Below are 10170 nucleotides of genomic sequence, written 5' to 3'. Positions count from 1 at the left end.
TAAAAGTTTATCCACTACTACATCACAGTATTTACTAAGTATTATTCGTTGTTAATCATTCACAAGAATTCTTTACTCTTTTCTAAGTTCAAGTGTGCACATTTTGTTACCATCCTTTTCTCCCGACAGGAAAAATTCGACAAGTCTTACGATTTCTTTTATCGCTTCAACCCAAACCCGCGGTAGCCATTCCCAGCTATCTCCCTCTTCTTTTCCAAGCTAGCTAGTGGTTCAAAAATGGTCCTATCCTAATAACACAAGTACTAAAACACTGTGTAGATTGCAAGCCGCATAGCCGAGATTCATCACAGATGCCTACTGTACCAAGACGGTAATAGAATCAGTGTTGGCTTCACTCATCCCAATGGGACTGGAACACCACTGACGACGGTGCTGTATAAGCGACGGATTTCATAGAAGAGTTACAGCAAACAGCCAGCTGTTTACCGCCTTCTGGGAAAAGCGTGGATGACGGGTTTCACGTGGATATGCTGCATAAAAGAAGGCAAACGTAATGTAGTCATTGAAGACCCTGCTGTATCCAACAGCTACAGCACCAGTGCAGCAGTAGCAGTACCAATAAAAACATTTTTAGCAGAGCAACATCAACAACACCACCAACAGCAACAGGAACATCAACATCAACATCAGAATCAAAATCAACATCAACAGCAAAATCAACATCAACAGCAAAATCAACATCAACAATACCCTGAACATCAATTCCGACAACATTCACAGCAAGTAAATAACTAAACAAGTAGTAGGAGGTATGTATGAAATATTTTGGGCGCCTAGGGCGAAATCATTCCAAATCAATGTGTTCAATATTATGCTTCAATAACAAAGAAGACCACATAATTTACTTGTCGAAACAGTCTATCCTGTGTCAGTCATTTAACCATCGAACGTACAAGGTTGTTAATGCCTGATGTATTTACCGTGTTTTTAAATAAAGATGATGATGATGATGATGAAGCGAACTAATAGCCCTCCCCCCCTCCCCCCCGTGGTACAAGGTGGGGAGGGGTGGATGGAACCCCTCCCCTGGGTTTTCGTTCTGTTAGGGCACAGCGAGATAAATTTACATCGATTAGATAGCCCTGTCAGAGGTTGCTCTACAAAATGAAACCATTTTTGTTAATAATGACGTCATTTGACAGGCCATCTTGGATCCGCCATCTTGGATTTCACTATTTTCTCGAAAAGTCAACAACGAATGGAAATTATCGCAAAATCAAGCCGGAAAGCTTATGAAATGTTCAAAATACAGAATTATGCCAAAACTTGTCGCTGCCATGGCAACGTCAAAGATGATGGACACACGCAGTTGACAAATAGAGTAAATCGCCTTTCCAAAACTTAAAAAAACTCTTATGGGGCATTCCTCCCCCCGCCCTCCCATCAACTTGCACACCCGAGGGGTTCACTTTTGCTGTAGGGGCGCTGCGTTTGTTAGAAACAAAATCCATTGTACATTGGAATACGGGCGATCGTTGGAATTAAGCCTTCATTCCCCCTATTTTCCTACAACTATATTTTCCTACAGAAACGAAGTTCAGGTAAAAGAACAGCTGACATTTACAATTATTCAGTAGATGCCATCTGGTACCATTACATGTCATAATCGTACAATAACCGACCAAAATGGACATAATGTTTTCGCATGATAAATACATTGTTGCGTCGTAAAGGACTGGAAACAATAAACACGAGCTAGAATCGATGTTCCATTGGCTGCAGTTTTCCTTCATATTCTCGGTTTTCACTAGTCAGGTGATCATAACTAAATATCGTCACCATTCAATAAATAAATTCAAGAATCTGGGATACTATAGATGATTGCTATACAAACAACCTTGCCAAGAATCAGGTTTGTGCTGTTTTTCATTCACCCGTTATTCGCAGAAGTGTGTTACCCAAATTTATATAGCTTTGTATGGAGACGCCATGTTTGTGCCCTTCGGAGGGGCACAAACATGGCGGCCGTAAAATAACAAAAACATCTGTCGTTGAGTTTTGCTATTGAAACGAAATTTTTTACTCTAGAGCTCCGACACATTGAAATAAATGCTTCTTCTAGTGCAAGCACCATTTATTTAGCAAAAACCAAAGCGATAACTCATCTTTTGACCTTCGCGACAGTCTTTTCGGGCAGCCATTTTCATGTCACGCAACGCAAAAGCTTGGAGTGCTCTATTACAAAAAGAAGAACTCTGTAAAGCTAAACCATTGTCAAACATCACGTTCCTATTGGGTCTGTTATCTGATGAAACTGAAACCCCAGAAGGAAAGATAATTTCTAATTTTGGAATATGACTACGTCACATGAAAACCAAGAATATCCTTGTTGGACGGGAAAATTGAGAAAGCAAAGTTGGTTGGAAGCATACAGAATTGCACTGTCTACGGTGCACATCTCATCAAATGAAAGAAGTTTGGTTCAACTACAGCTTGAAGAGAGATGATGAAGCTTCCAACTGTCACAAAAGGAGCTCTATTTATTGGGTTGATTCTGAGTGAGTAGCAATGACGTGTTAACGAAGTCTAATATTAATGCCGCTTGTTGTTGTGGTCAGTTTTATCTTCTAATTCACATAACAACAATTAACGTAGAATCTAAATAAACTAACTACAAAAATCATCAACAACAAAGAAAATCGCTTTAAAATTAGGCCTCTAATGCTATTTTAACGAAAGGAAATGATGCAGCAGATGGTGCATGATGCAGTCAGTTAGGATCTTTGGCTTTTAAAAACAAATTTAAACTGTCAAGTATGACAAATTCGACATTAAATATTCAAAACGAATGATAAAATCTAAAATTTAAGCCATGCATTTGCCTAACTTAAGCGTTAAGCGGAAATTGAAGAAACATGGCCTAGTACAGACAATTTGGACGCTGTTTTTTTTTTTTTTTTGTAGTTTGTTTTACGTTATGTAAAATGTTATTGGTTTACTGTGTGTTATTGTTTTACTATGTGCTTATTTTAAGAGCTGATCGCAATACGCCATTTATAAACCGTTGACGTCAGTTCGTTGCGTGAATTCAAATTGGCCACCTTTGAACAACAAAACCAAAAAAAACAGAAATCTTTTCAAAGGCCAAAAGATCTTTTATGGACATATACCATGAAATACTTGAATTAAAAATAAATAGAAATAAAATTTCATTATTTCCAAACTTGTCATATATGCGAGATGCTCCACAGCATTAATTATTTACAACAGGAGCCATAATCGGGGACGGAGACCGTAAGTCTCGGGATTCGCGCGCACCTATGATACGGGACAATTTTTCTATTTTTAGAACAAATTGCGCCATCCTGACGTCATATATCCGCACGGATTCACGCACATGTCAGGGGCTCTCGCGTGGATGTTGTCACGTTGCGTGATCAAATGGTGAGAGTTAGAGATTCTCTTGCGTATTTTTCACAGCGATGGCAGGGAATAAGGCAGGGAATACGAACCAGGGTGCTTATATGTAGTTTAATGCTCTGAGCTAACGGAAAAGGTGGGTTTTTCAGGTTCGAAAACAAGACTTCAATCTCGCGCTGGGAATGAATAATAAGATCTGCTCACGTTAGTTGTAAGCTCACGCGTATGCTTAAGAATATAGCAAGAAAACTCTCTACTCTAGTATCGAGTTAATTTGTGAGTTTCTCAGACAATGTTTAATCATAACCAAAACCTGTTTTGATGGTTTTTTATTGTCTCTGCTTGTTTGGTGAGTTTGCAAAGGTTTTTGAAAGGAAAGTCTGACGCGTACAATTAGCTCATTTGCATAGTGCAGCTCGTGCACTTTCAAGTCCGAGTCGGTGTTTTCAATTGTCAACAAATCTTGACAAAGATTTCTTTCGTTATCTTTTGTGTTGAGATGCTGCAACAAATTTCACGAATGCAAAAAAGGCTACTAACATCATATGTGTTTCTTCAACATGAGCATAGTGAAGTTTTACACTGCGAAAATGAAAATAGACAAGGAGTTTTTATAACTCGATCAACAAAATCGAAATCGTTATTCCAAGTTGATTAAAGAAAGCGTCATCGTAACTTTGCTGATTGTTTCTGCTTTATTCACATATTTTCAGCTTAGCTTTTAATATGTTCTCAAACATTTATCAATCTTAAACATATTTAAAAACTATAGAGCTATTGTTTGTGTTCGATGTACACTTTCACACGAAAGTTCGGCGGAAGTACAATTTGTCATGTTTACTGACTGTACAAAACATGCATCGGCGGGCGCTCTCATTCATCGACAACAGAGAATTTACTGGATTTTTACACGAATAAAACTGAGCAGTATCTACGGACGTAAAGTTATTAAGCCTCGATGAAACATCAAGCGTTACTTACAATTCAAGCGAAATTCAAACTAGCAATATTTTTGTTTTACTTTTCGGTCGCGATAGACTGACAAATTCCTCGCAAGCGTGTGGCAAGAGAAGCTATGAAACTATGAAGTCCTGAAGCTCTGCTATATCTAAATATATCCAGCTACATTTTGTTGTGTAATGGAAAAGCTGTTAATCTTCAACATATGTGAAATTTAAAGTGGAGTAATGTACAACTCATGTAAAAGAAGCATCAGTCGGAACACAACTTGGTCTGCGATATATATAAGCTTACAGCGGAACATACCTAAATTCGACACTGTCTTACTTCACTAAACTGGAGCAGTTTACGACGAAAATACTTAAGCAAAACTCCAACAGACGTAAACGCGTCGAGTTGTGGAGCAAAAACATGAAACATTTCGGGAATTTCGGACGCCATTTCCCCCGCGCGACATCCGCAAAAATCCTCGCAGCATGCACGCGCGTGTGCCGCAGGTGATAGCGCAATTTGTTCTAAAATTAGAATTATTGTCCCATATCATGGGGACAACCCCAATACTTGAAATGGCGCGCGCTTACGGTCTCCGTCCCCGATTATGGCTCCTGATTTACAACAGTTAAGAAAAAGATTATTTTTCGACGAGACGGAAAAAAATCATGTTGATTTCCGTTTTTTTGAATTTAATTTGAAATTATCTTTAAAACATGCGTAACATCTGTTCTTTGAGGTAAGCAACTTGAGATGTTGTTATACGTCCTAACGTGACGTTTTCCGATTGGAGGAGATCGTATCGCGTTCCCTGGGTCAAATCTAACGAAGGCCCCGTCCACATTACGTCGGAGGAATTTGAAAACGGAGGTTTCTCTCTAAAAACGTATCAAATCTTTTCCGTCCAGACTACGCCGGAGGAATTTAAAAACGCAACAATCACCGGCCATTTTGGATTTGTGTTTGAAGAAAACACGGTCAGAGAAATCACATGATTATCGTGACGCCAACTTTTTCGTTGTGAAAATGCTTTCCGTCCACATGAAAACGAAAAGCCGAGTTTTCAAATTCATCCGGTTTGTAGAGCGTTCCGAAAAGCTCCGTTTTCGTGACGGATTAGTGTGGACGGTAGGCCTAACCGTAAAAATAACGCTGAGTTTTCAAGTTTCTCCGGCGTGATGTGGACTGGGCCTAACTTCCTGGAGCGAACAGAAGTCACTGACTCCCTAGGGAAACCACAACATGAATTTCCGTCTCGCACGTGATCAGCTCGTGCACCTTGAAACTGTGGCAAATTTGCGTGGCAGACGTCCTCTAGACCTGCCACAAGTCGACCTTTTCTTAAACCTCGACTTATTTATCTCCCTCGAGAGAAGCGAGAGGGTAATCTCCGTGCGACGAAGTCGCGAGGGCGAGCGCGAACGACGTAAGTCGCGAGAGGTCGACTTGTTTCACTTGCAGGAATGTGAATCAGAGTTTAAATTTTTGGCGCGAAAAACATGATTGACATTTCGCACTTCTTATGTGTTCCGCGCGCGATCGTCGCGAAAGCAGAAAATCATTGCCATCAAAATGTTTATGAGTACTGTTCCCTAACTCAAATGAACTTATTTGTGTTCAGTCCAGTATGTAGCCAGCAGACAAACGGCGAAAGCTGTTTCGTTGAGTAACGCCTCCTGAAAAGACTAAACCGTGTTTAAACCGATCGCGAATTATTCGTTTTAGTCTGGATTAACCACCTGGAGCTATCGATCAGAGAGCTGCCTGACAAATGCTATAAACTTATGTGGATCTAGCTTGTATCGACAAGAATCCGAATAAACTAAAGAAGACGGACTTAGTCGGGGAGAACTTTAATTCTGTAAAGCTCTCTTGTTTAAATAACATTGAAAATCGAAGTCGCAACGAACGGCAGAGAATAAAAGCGCTGTTCCCAAAACTCCTTCATCGACATTAACCGATCATGCGCGCGCTCGCGCGCGTTGCTGAGGAGGTGAAATTTCACTTCCGGTTACTTACGTCAGCCTGAGCGCGGAAAATAATAACAACTCAAAAGCTTGCAAATTCGCTTACATTTTAGCTGTTTTTCATTGTGTTTAACAAAATACAAAGTAAAAAAAGTACAAGCAAAGACAAAATAAGAGAAAGACAGAAAAACAAAAGCAATAGAAATAGAAAAACTAACTCCGTGTGACTTTGTTTGATCTACCGAAGTGCGCTGGTAGTGTAAATTGCGCACGCGCTGATAGGGTAACTTCCAAAAGACATCGGGCGCACTGCCGGTTTCTTTAAATGCTAAAGGAAACGCGGTTTTTCATTAAATCGAGCCTTTTTTGACGAACTTCGCATAAAGCCAACTTTTCCTTTTTCGAAATCATGCTTTTTTCAGAAAATTACGAATTTTTCAATATTTTGAAAAGCTCTCAAAATCTGACCTTGTAGAAATGAAACAAAATCGATGCAAAGCGTAATGGGGATTTAAATTAAAATATTAAATCAATGAAAAAAATGCCGACAAAGTAATTTGCCTGGTAGCTTTTGCATTTTTTCTGTATTAGTCACATGACCATGGGCGTGGCCTGATGACGTCATCACTAGTGTTACTGATCATGAAAAAGCTAAAACACATAAAATAACTCTGAACTAAATAAAAATGATGAGGTTATATGAGAATAAATTTTCCTTAGCAACGGCTCGAAAAGACCGGTTAATGGGCCCTTGAGCACGGTAAAACGGCCAATGCAAAATTTGCTGCGATGCCCTTTCTTTGTAGAGGAGAAACTTGGTCATTCATTAAAACAACTAAAAGTGCAACAATCACACAAACTGCAAGAACGGCTCTGTTGTTCTTCGAAAGGTCCAAACTTAATTCTCTCAAACGATCCGGATCACTCAGGAGCTCAGATCGCGCCCGTATTAAGTAAACAAACACATATTGGTCGGATAAATAGCCTTCCACTACTTTTCCCTGTCCTTCTTTCAAAGACTTGAAATTAAGTTGGATAGACCATATTCAATTGCTTCTATAAAATTCATATCCTTAAGTATATCCGAGAACAAAATCTAAAGCTGAATGAAGAAGGTTTTTATAGTACTTGAACTCAGCAGACATTTGTTCTGAGAATTGTGTCGTTGATCGCGCGCGACGTCATGACGTACAGTCAGTACTTGTTTGTTCATTGGTTAATGTGTATTTACGTCACCAGTGGAAAAATCCACCGGTAAAATTTGGCGCGTTGCAAGTGGGAAAAGTCCTTTCCAACGGCGAAACCAACAGGCCGGGGAAGAATTATTGGAAAGGACTTCTAGAAAGTCGAGCCGTCCTCCAGCAAACTTTTTTTTTTTTCGCAGATTGTTGTAGTTTTAAGTTGGGAAGTATAAAAAATATTTTAAATATGCACAAAAATGTCATATTGAATGCTTTTTTTAAACTTGTTTGCTTTTTAGTTTTATTTTGTTCTTCCTCAGTTTTTTTTAACTTGTTGACTTTGTATTTTCATTTTGTTCTTTCTCAGTTGCTGAAAGTAGGATCACAAAATCAAGTGGGCGAAGTAAGTTAACAGACTGATCTATAATTTTAAGCATAGATGCTTGATTGCCAATCCTAAAGTTATTTTATAATAAATATGCAACATTACCTTCATTTTATAAAAACAAATTATGAATGATCTCTTAGCCCTATCTCCTCGCTTCCGCTGAGTTTATTAATGCCAAAATAAAGTAAATTTCACTGTCATTTCACAGACAGGGGAATTTGTCGCCGGTACGGCATCGAAAACGTCGATTGTATAAATTTAGCCAGCGAATCTCGGAAGATTCTGAATTCATTCAGTTTGTCTATCCCCGTCAGAGCTATCCCAAAACTGAATATGTTAGAAACCGTTTAATTCGAAACTAAAAATTTAAACGTGCGTGGTAAACGTTCTTTTGACTACGATGAATTTAATCATTTTACGTTGTTGTTTTGTAAAGAACGGCAAAGACTCAAAAAAAAAATACAGTTTTCACTCGAGTGTCGAAAAGTACTTGGTTTTGCATTACTATACGCCAAACGATTAGCTTAAAAATACTCACGCAACTTTTTCATCCAATCAGAATTAAAACAAAAACCAATCGCCAACTCGCTCGCACACGTCTTCCCGCACTTCCCGTCAGCTACCTGCATTTAATACGAGTTTTGATTGGTTCACTGGACTGTCTGTGTCCTTTATGATTGGCTAGAGTGATTACTTTGGTTTTGGTTTTACGACATTCAATAGAACACCGCTTCACATAAAGCTGACAAGCGTTGGAACACTTGTGAGCGAGTCCCTACTGGGTTTTGTTTTACTTCTGAATGGAAGATGCAGCGGGGGGTTGGGGGTGGGGGAGGTGTTTTTAAAGCTAATTAGTCAGCGTAGTAGAGCTGTTTTCAATTGAGTGCCGTAAGACCAAAACCAAACCAATTTCATACCGGTTAGACGACTCAGTCAATCTCACACCGTGGTAAAAACAAACCCAAAACCAAAGTAGTTGTCTAATTACTTTCGACACTCGATTGAAAATTGTTCTAAAGAGCCATTGCGCTTTACTTTTGACGTGCTATTGGAAACAGCTCTTTTTTGGTTATTAATGGTTAGCTGTCCAACATTACTTTCGTTTAAATTTCAGGAGCACCATGTCCTACTGCTGAACCCTTAGACTTTGACAATACACAGGAAAACATTTGTAAGGAACTTCGAGAAAACCCTTGGCGTCAGATAAAATGCGGGCCCTTTAAAACTTATTATTCATGGCAGTTTAAGAAATGTTCCAATTGGTGCGACTTATTTGCTGGTTGTTTCAATGAAAGCGGAACCGCTCGTTGGGCTCGGCAATGTTCAGCCATGTTCCGCCAGTCGTTTCCATCCCAGATAGCTGCCTCAGGCGATGACGCTTCTTCGTCAGTTATGGATACTTTTCATGTTCATCCTTGCTGGCCTTTCAGGAGAAATGACTATGCTGTCAGAGTATCACGTTGCAACTGCAGCGAAGATGACAATGAAACTGGTAAGTAGACATTAGACGTTACAGCAGTCTTAGCTTATTTACTATTTACTCGGAGAACTGATTCGTCAACGATTTGTGTAAATGGTGAAAAAAAATTCCTGATGATAGGTTACGTTCCGAAGGGCGACTTTCCATTTTCTGAAATATCCCAAATTTACCGAAAGAACCTGAGACGAGTTCGACCCGATCATGACTCCAAGATGGCCGTGAAGAATTGCAAATGGTAAGCGCATTTTCCACTTGGATATTTCGGTTGGAAATTTTGGACTTACTTTCAAGGCTTTCCCTTATTTTGGCAATTTTCCGGTCGGTCGAGCCAAAATTGTCTTACCGTTTACATTCTGACCGAAAATTCCAGATTTTTTAGGTAAATATTAAACGATCTTACTCTCAGAAACCTTCCATTCATTGCCCCTTTTTACAAACAAGAAGGAAATTCTTACCCTTTTGGGCAAGGGTGTGAGATTCTACTCTAAGCTCTTCTTAGACTGGTACGTTTACGTAGTGGGAATGTAGTGTACTACATGTGTTTATGTAACGCACGTTGCCATGGAAAAGTCAGATCACACGACCAAAGCAGCAGTTGACACATGTTTCTGAGAAAATTAAATTTCAACGACTATTGCCTGAATGTTGCTCAAGTTAAAAAGTTTGAAATCAGTTCATGGCTGCCCAAAATAGCCATAATGAGACCGGCAGTCACATCTAGTGATTACGTCATATTTATAACAGGGTAAGGTAATAAATACAAACCCATACAACAACACACAAACGGACTATGTTACTTAGGAATTTAGTGAAAATTAGGTG

This window comes from Orbicella franksi, chromosome 8 (genome assembly GCF_964199315.1).
Source record: "Orbicella franksi chromosome 8, jaOrbFran1.1, whole genome shotgun sequence".
Taxonomy (NCBI): domain Eukaryota; kingdom Metazoa; phylum Cnidaria; class Anthozoa; order Scleractinia; family Merulinidae; genus Orbicella; species Orbicella franksi.
This window is presented reverse-complemented; position numbering follows the sequence as displayed.